Below are 9,886 nucleotides of genomic sequence, written 5' to 3' on the forward strand. Positions count from 1 at the left end.
GCTTTAAGGGGTCGGCAGTTGCTCACCCAATCTCACCAAACCTCTCTGTCCCAAGTGTTGAGCATTATGCCACATGCAGCTGTCATTGTAGATAGGGTCATTCCAGGTTTCATCAGAGACCCTGAAGGAATTGTAAAGAATTTCCCTGTTTTGTTGTTTTGCTGTTGAAATTCCTTTTTATAGTGGGTTTGAGCTTATTCTCGCTGCCATGTTTTATGCCAGTCTAGAACCATTTGTTTCCCTTGCGGAGACATATCAGTACATAGGTTTTAAGATTCTTACTAGTCAGATATATTCCTCTGCGGGAAATATGGGGTTTTGAGTCCCTTTCACTGAGGAAGGTGTAGGTCAAGTCTATTCCATAGTTGGTTTTTGGAACGGTACCTGTGCTTATATCAAACTCTGGTTTTATGCATCACCCCACCTCTCCTTTCCTTCAGGCAGGCATAAGAGTGTTTTCTAAATGTGAGACTTTGTTCTCTTTCCTAACTCAGTTCATGTGTAGCCATGTTTACAGGATCTTCATGAGTGATATCTAATGATAAGTTTCTTTTTCTGTGTGACTTATTTCACTTAGAATCATCGTACATGAATCCACTCATTTTGCTGCTACTGGTCTTAGGACATTGATTTCATGGCTGCGGGATATTCCATCGTACTTAAGTACCCCAATTTTTTGAACCATTTTTATATATCCTGGGATATTTAACCTGTACCCAATTTGAGGTTCTTGTAAACAGTGTAGCCCTGACTTTGGGGGTTGCTTTGTCTTATTGATTTTCAATTTTCCCAAGGTATATTCCCTAGACTGGAAGTGCCTTTGGCTTTGTAGCTCTGTTGTTTACTTGTTTTAGGGAACACAATGCACTCCTCCAGTGAGGCAGTTGGCAATTTACATCCCGCCCATCAGCATATCAAGGCTCCCTGTTCTCCAGGGCCTGTCTTGCCTTTCTGGTTTTTACACATATTGTGGATGTCCGTTTTGACAGGTGGGAAGTGATACTTCATTGTTGTGCAGATTTGCATTGTCAGCTTGCTTGCTGGGCCAGAAAGGGCGTATGCGTTTTCTCCTGAATATATTCAGGAGAAAACACATAAGACCTTTTTGGCAAAGTGCATCATTGTCGAACTTCTGCCCCTCTTCCTGTGCTTTAAAGGTGATTCCAATGTACCTTTTCAAATCTGTTTCCTGCTATTCTGCCTCGCTTTCAAGTTTGCCTCATTGCCTTCCCTCAACATATTTTTGGACGATAGTTGTCCTTTATTACTCTGCCAGTTTGTGAAATGCTTTGCCCCTGAGCTCCATTTTTCAACTCGTTTTTGTGAGCTGAACGCAAGTCCAAAATTTTGGTTCAGGAACTATACTGGTTCCCGGTGGGTGGCTGAGTCTTTGGTTAATTCTTCTTCCTGCCAGGAAATTAGAGTGACGTGTGCCTGTCCAAATGCCTAACAGCTATTCTCTCATTGGTTCTCCCTCTTCCCTTTCATCCTCTGCCAAATTGGCAACCTGTGTGAACCAGGAGGTTAAAGGGGCTGTCTCTCCAAGTTGGGAGATTCATAGTAAAGCAGTTGGAAAGTCAAACCAGAGCACCAGGAGAGGCACGATTCATTGAGTTTAAGAAACCATTCATATTCACAGTGTGTCCATCCTCTAGGTTTCCCGTACATGTAATAGCTGTAGTAATATTCCCTACAACCTGCAGAGTTGGGACCCATGGAATGGGTGCCACACATTATTGCTTTAAAGGGTCTGCATTTGCTCACCCAAACTCACCAATCCTTTCATTCCCAAGTGTCCAGCCTTATGCCATATCCAGGTGTCATTGTACACAGGTTCATTCCAGGTTTCTTCAGAGAACCTGAAGGAATTGTAAAGAATTTCCCTGTTTTATTGTTTTATTTTTGAAATTACTTTTTATAGTGGGTTTGAACTGATTCTCGCTGCCATGTTTATGCCAGTCTAGACACAGTTGATTCCCTTACACAGACATATCAATACCTAGTTTTTCAGATTCTCAATAGTCAGATATATTCCTCTGCGGGAAATAAGGGGTTTTGAGTACCTTTCCCTGAGGAAGGTGTAGGTCTTGTCTATTCCATAGTTGGTTTTAGGAATGGTACCTGTGCTTCTATCAAACTGTGGTTTTTATGCATCACCCCACCTCTCCTTCCCCCTTAAGCAGACATAAGAGTGTTTTCTAAATGTGAGTCTCTTTTCTCTTTCCTCAGTCAGTTCAAGTGTAGCCATGTTTACAGGATCTTCATAAGTGATATCTTGTGATAAGATTATTTTTCTGTGTGACTTATTTCACTTAGAATCATCGTAACTGAATCCACTCATTTTGCTGCTACTGGTCTTATGACATAGATTTCATGGCTGAGGCATATTCCATCGTATGTAAGTACCAAAAGTTTTTGAACCATTTTTATATTTCCTGGGATATTTAAGGTGTACCCAAGTTGAGGATCTTGTAAACAGTGCAGCCCTAATTTTTGAGGTGGCTCTGTCTTATTGATTTTCAGTTTTCCCAAGGTATATTCCCTAGACTGGAAGCACCCTTGTCTCTGTAGCTCTGTAGTTTACTTGTTTTAGGGAGCACAATGCACTCCTCCAGAGAGGCAGTTGGCATTTTGCATCCCGCCCATCAGCATAACAAGGCTCCCAGTTCAACAGGGCCTGTCTTGCCTTTCTGGTTTTTACCCATTTTGTGGATGTCCCTTTTGACTGGTGGGAATGGATACTTCTTTGTAGTGCAGATTTTCATTGCCCGCTTGCTTCCTTGGCCAAAAAGGGCGTATGTGTTTTCTCCTGAATATATTCAGGAGAAAACGCATACGCAAATTTTGGTCAAATGCTTCATTGTCGAAGTTGTGCCCCTCTTCCTGTGCTTTAAGAGCAATTCCAACATACCTCATGAAATCTGTTTCCTGCTATTCTGCCTCTCTTTCAAGTCCACTTCGTTGCCTTCCCTCAACAGATTTTTGGACGATAGTTGTCCTTTATTACTCTGCTAGTTTGTGAATTGCTGTGCCCCTGAGCTCCTTTTTTCAATCGCGTTTTTGTGATCCGACCACAAATCCACAATTTTGCTTCAGGATCTATACTTGTTCTGGGGGGGCAGGATGGGACTTTGGTTAATTCCTCTTCGTTACGGGAAATTAGTGTGACATGTGGCTGTCCAAATGCCTACAGCTACTCTCTCATTGGTTCTCTCTCTTCCCTTATATCTTCTGCACAATTTGCCCACTGTGTGAATCAGGAGGTTTTAGGGGCTGACTCTCCAAGTTGGGAGATTGATAGTAAAGCAGTTGGAATGTCAAAGTGGAGCACAAGGAGAGAAAAAAGTAGTAGAGCTTTAGAAACCTTTCATCATCAGAGGGTTTCCATTCTCTATGTTCCCATACATGTGAAAACTGTAGTGAATATCCTTTCTACCTGGAGAGTTGGGAACCATGGAATGGGTGACAGGCATTATTTCTTTAAAGGGTCTGCATTTTTTCACCCAATCTCACCAGTCCTCTCAGCCCCAAGTGACCAGCCTTATGCCACATCCAGCTGTCATTGTAGATAGTGTCATTCCAGGTTTCATCAGAAACCCTGAAGGAATTGTGTGAGAATTTTACTGTTTTTATGTTTTGTTTAAAATTCATTTTTATAGTGGGTTTGAGCTGATTCTCACTGCCCTGTTTATGTCTTTCTAGACACACTTGGTTCCCTTATGGAGACATATCAATACATAGGTTTTAAAATTCTTACTAGTCAGATATATTTCTCTCCAGTGAATAGGGATGTTGAGTTCCAATCACTGAGGAAGGAGTAGGGCTTGTCTCTTCTCTTTTTGGATTATGGAACGGTTTCTGTGCTAAAGTCAAACTTTTGTTTTGTGCATCTCCGCACCTCTCTTTCCCCATAAGTAAGCATAAGAGTGTTTTCTAAATCTGAGAATCTGTTCTCTTCCCTAATTCAGTTCATATGTAGCCATGTTTACATTCCCTTCATAAGTGATATCATTTGTCAGAATGCACCATGGCCCTTGTCATAATCATGCTCCATGACCCCTGTCATCACAATGCTCCATGCCCTGGTTATCACAATGCTCCATGTCCCTTGTCATCACAATTCTCCACGTCCATGTCATCACAATGCTACATGACACTTCTCATCAAAATGTTACATACTCTTGTCATCACAATTCTCCATGCACTTGTCATTGCAATGCTCCATGCACTTGTCATCACAATGCTCCATGCACTTGTCATCACAATGCTTCATGCTCTTGTCATCACAATGCTCCATGACCCCTCTCATCACAATGCTCCCTGACACCTGTCATTACAATACTTCATGCCACTTGTCTTTACAGTGCTCCATGATGCTCGACATCACAATTACCCAAGGTCTTCTCATCACAGTGCTCCACGTTTTGCCATCACCATGCTCCATGCCTTGTCATCTCAAAGCTCAATGTCCCTTGTCCTCACACTTGTCCACGTCCATGTCATTACAATGCTCCATGGCACTTCACATCACAGTGTCATATGCTCTTGTCATCACAATACTCCATGCACTTGTCATCGCCATGCTCCATGACCCCTGTCATAGGAAGCTCCATGCGCTTGTCATCAAAAGGTTTCACGACCTGGACATTAAAATTATCAATTGCCCTTGATATCACAATGCTCCATGCCCTTGTCATCACAATGCTCCTTTACTTTGTCACAACAATCCTCCATGACACTTGGCATCACAATGCTCAATGATATTGTCATCAAACTGGAAAATGACATATTTCATCACAATGCTCCCTGACAACTTTCTTCACAATAATCTATGACCTTGTCACCACAGTACCCCATGCCCTTGTCGTCACAATGTGCCATGCCCACTCATATCACAATAATCCATGAAACTTGTCAGAACAATGCTCCATGCAAATTTTCATCACAATGCCCAATGAACGCTGTCATCACAATGCACCATGCCCATCATCATAATGCTTCATGCTATTGTCATCACAATGAAATCAAAATGCTCCATGACCTCTGTCATCACAATGCTCCACACCCTTGTGATCACAATGTTCAATAACACTTGTCATCACAATGCCCCATGACGCTGGTCATCACTATTATCCACGGTCTTCTCATCACAATGCACCATGATTTTTGTCATCACAATGCTCATTACACTTGTCAGCAGAATGCTCCCTGACTATTGCCATCAGTATGCACCTTGAACTCTTTCATGACAAAGCTCCATGCCTTTATATAACAATGATTCATGCCCTTTTCATCACAATGCTCCAAAAACCCTGTGATCACAATGCTCCTTGCACTTGTCATCACAAATCTCCATGACGCATGTCATCAGAATGCTCCATGGCCTTCTCATCATAATGCTCCATGCCCTTGTCATCACAAAGCTCCAAGACACCTGTAATCACAATGTTCCCTGCTCCTTTTCATCCGAATGCTCCATGAGATTAGTCATCACAAGGTTCCATGGTCTTCACATCACAGTGCTCCAGCACGTTGTCATCACAGTGCTCCATTCCCTTGTCATCATAATACTCCATGACCCCTGTCATCAAAATACTCCATGAACATTTTCACCCCAGTGGTCCATGACCCTTCTCATCACAATGATGCATGCCCATGTCATCCCAATGCTCCATGACACCTGTATTCACAATGCTCCACGACGCTTGTCATCACATTGCTTCATGATACCTGTCATCAAAATACTCCATGCGTTTGTCAGCAAAATGCTACATGACCTTATCATTACAATGCTCTATGCGATTGTCATCAACTTACTCCATTACCATTGCCATCACAATCCTCCATGAAACTTGGGATCACATTGCTTCATGCCCTTGTCATCAAAATGCTCCATGCTCTTTGAAATCAAAATGAGCCAAGACCTCTGTCATCACAATGCTCCAATCCCTTGTGATCACAATGTTCCATAACACTTGTCATCACAACGCTCCATGATGCGTGTCATCACAATACTCCATGCCCTATTCATCACAGTGCTCCATGACATTTCTCATCAAAATACTCCATTAAATTTGGCATCACAATACTACCTAGCATTGTCATCGCAATGGACCATAACATATGTCATCACAATGCTCCCTGACACCTGTCTTCACAATACTCCATGACCTTCTCTTCACAATGATCCATGGCCTTGTCATCACAATGCACCATGTCCACTGGCATCACAATAATATCTGATAGTTGTCAGACCAATGCTGCAAGCCCCTGTCATCACAATACTCCATGCCGTTTTCATCAAAATTCTCCATGACTTGTCATCACAAAGCTCCATGACCCATGACCCATGTACCACAGTGTTCCGTGTGCTCGTCATCACAATGCTCCATGCCCACACTCACCACAATAATCCATGAAATATTTCAGACCAATGCTCCATGCCCTTCTCATCAAAATGCTCCATTACCCCTGTCATAACAATGCTCCATGACCCCTTCCATTACAATGTTACACGGCCTTGTCATCACAAGGCTCCATGACACTTGTCATCACAATGCTCAAGAACCCTTTATTCACAATGCTCCATGCCCTCATCATCACAAAGCTGCATGACACATGTCATCAGAATGCTCCATGGCCTTCTCATCACCATGATCCATGCCCTTGTCATCACAATGCTCCAAGACCCCTGTAATCACAATGTCCCATGCCCAAATTCAACAGAATGCCCCAAGAGATTTCTCATCAAAAGTCTCCATGGTCTTCTCATCACAATGCTCCAGGAACTTGTCATCACCATGCTCCATTCCCTTGTCATCACAATGCTCCAGGACCACTGTCATCACAATACTCCATGAATATATTCAGCCAAATGTTCCATGACATAATCATCACAATGCTCCATGACCAATATCATCCCTATTCTCCATGACCACTGTCATCACAACACTCCATGACACCTGACAACACAATGATCTGGGACCCTTGTAATCACAATGCTCCATTCCCTAGTCATCACAATGCTCCATGACCACTGTCATCACAATACTCCATGAATATTTTCAGCCCAATGCCTCATGAACCCTGCCATTAAAATGTTCAACGGCCTTGTCATCACAAAGCTCCATGACACTTGTCATCACAATGCTCAAGACACCTGTAATCACAATGCTCCATGCCCTTGTCATCCCATTGCTCCATGACACCTATATTCACAATGATCCATGACGCTTGTCATCACAGTGCTCCATGACACCTGTCATCACAATGCTCCCTGCCCTTCTCATCAAAATGCACCACACCCTTCTCATCAAAATGCTCCATGTCCATTGTCATCACAAAGATCCATGACCCTTGGCATCACCATGCTCCATGTCATTGTCATCACAGTGTTCCATGAACGCTCTCATCACATTGCTCCATGCCCTTGTCATCACAAAGCTCCATGACACATGTCATCAGAATGCTCCATGGCCTTCTCATCACAATGCTCCATTACCGCTGTCATAACAATTCTCCATGACCCCTGCCATCACGATGTTCCACGGCCTTGTTATAACAAGCCTCCATGACCCTTCTCATCACAATGCTCCAAGACCCCTGTAATCACAATGCTCCATGCCCCATTTCATCTCAATGATCCATGAACCCTGTCATCACAATGCACCATGCCCATCATCATAATGCTTCATGCTATTGTCATCACAATGAAATCAAAATGCTCCATGACCTCTGTCATAACAATGCTCCAAACCCTTGTGATCACAATATTCCATAACACTTTTCATCACAATGCCCCATAATGCTCGTCATCTCCATTATCCATGGTCTTCTCATCACAATGCTCCATGACTTTTTTCATCACAGTGCTCAATACCTTTGTCATGAAAATGCTCCCTGACACTTGTTGTCTGTATGCTTCTTGTACCCTGTCATGAGAAGGCTCCATGCCTTTTTCATCACAATGATCCATGCCTTTTTCATCACAATGCTCCAAGACCCCTGTAATCACAATGCTCCATGCCCTTGTCATCACAAAGCTCAATGACGCATGCCAGTAGAAGGCTCCTTGGCCTTCTCCTCACAATGCTCCATGCCCATGCCATCACAATGTTCTAAGACCCCTATAATCACAATGGTCCATGTCCCTTTTCTTCAGTATGCTCCATGAGTTTTTCATCACAAGGCTCCATGGTTTTCTCATCACAATGCTCCAGGACATTGTCATCACAATGCTTCATGACCTTGTCATGAAAATTCTCAATGGCCCTTCTCATCATAATGCTCCAAGTCCTAGTCATCATAATTCTCCATTATATTTGTCATCACAATCATCCATTACATTTGGCATCACAATGCTCCCGGCCATTGTCATCGCAATGGACCATGACATATGTCATCACAATGCTCCCTGACACTTTTCATCAAAATACTCCATGAACTTCTCATCACAATCCTCCATGGCCTTGTCATCACAGTGCTCCATGACCCCTGTCATCACAATGCTCCATGAGTCCTGTCATCACAATGCTTCATAACATTTGTCATCACAGTGGTCCATGCCCGCATCATCACAAGGATCTGTGACCTTTGTAACCACAATGCTCCATGAAGTTTTCATCACAATGCTCGGTGACCCTTGTCATAACAATGCTCCATGCCTTTGTCAGAAAAATGCTCCATGACCCTTGTCATCACAATGTGCTACGCGATTTTCATCACAACGGTCCACAAATTTGTCATTGCAATGCTCCATAAATCTTGAAATCACAATGGTCCTTTCCCTTCTCATCACAATGCTCCATTACCACTATCATAACAAAGATCCATGACCCCTGCCATCACAATGTTCCACGACCTAGTCATCACAAGGCTCCAAGACACTTGTCATCACAATGCTCCAAGAACCCTGTAATCACAATGCTCCATGCCCTTGTCATCACAAAGCTCCATGACACATGTCATCAGAATGTACCATGGCCTTCTCTTCAAAATACTCCATGCCCTTCTCATCACAGTGCTCCAAGACCCCTGTAATCACAATGCTCCATGCCCCATTTCATCAGTATGCTCCATGAGATTTGTCATCACAAGGCTCCATGGATTTCTCATCACAATGCTCCCGGACCTTGTCATCACAGTGCTTCACGAACTTGCCATGAAAATTTCAATGGCCCTTGTCATCATAATGCTCCAAGCCCTAGTAATCACAATGCTCCATTATATTAGTCATCACAATCCTCCATTATATTTGGCATCACAATGCTCCCTGACATTGTCATCACAAAAGACCATGACATATGTCATCACAATGCTCCATGCCCTTCTCATAACAATGCTCCATGTCCTTGTCATCACAATGCTCCATGACACCTGTCATACCAATATTCCGTGACTCCAGGCATCACAATGCTTCATAACATTTGTCATCACAGTGGTCGATGCCCGCGTCATCACAAGGCTCTGTGACCTTTGTAACGACAATGCTCTATGATCTTTTCATCACAATGTTCCATGACACTTGTCATCACAATGCTACATGCCTTTGTAAGAAAAGTGCTCCAAGACACCTGTCATGACCCATGTCATCACAATTCTGCATGCACTTGTCAGCACCATGCTCCCTCACCCTTGTCATCACAATGCACCCTGCCATTGTCATCGCAATGCACTATGACATATGTCATCACAATGCTCCCTGACACCTGTCTTCACAATACTCCATGACCTTCTCATCAGAATGATCCATGTGCTTGTCAGCACAATGCACCATGTCCACTGTCATCACAATAATCTATGAAACTAGTCAGACCAATGCTACATGCCGATGACATCAAAATGCTCCATGAACTTGTCATCAAAATGCTCCATGACCCCTGTCATC

At 43.1% G+C, this 9,886-nt stretch overlaps 1 long non-coding RNA gene across 1 annotated transcript in view; it reads right to left on the bottom strand.

The window, feature by feature from the left end:
• LOC308611431 overlaps positions 1 to 4,212 on the bottom strand; it is a 54,019-nt gene extending 49,807 nt beyond the window's left edge. The window contains exon 1 of the long non-coding RNA XR_014014908.1: positions 4,156 to 4,212. This is a non-coding gene — a long non-coding RNA (uncharacterized lncRNA). The remainder of the gene's footprint in view (positions 1 to 4,155) is intronic.
• Between the last annotated feature and the right edge of the window lie 5,674 nt (positions 4,213 to 9,886).

This window comes from Mesoplodon bidens, assembly GCF_964165515.1.
Source record: "Mesoplodon bidens genome assembly, contig: HAP1_SCAFFOLD_175, whole genome shotgun sequence".
NCBI classification, from domain to species: Eukaryota; Metazoa; Chordata; class Mammalia; order Artiodactyla; family Ziphiidae; genus Mesoplodon; species Mesoplodon bidens.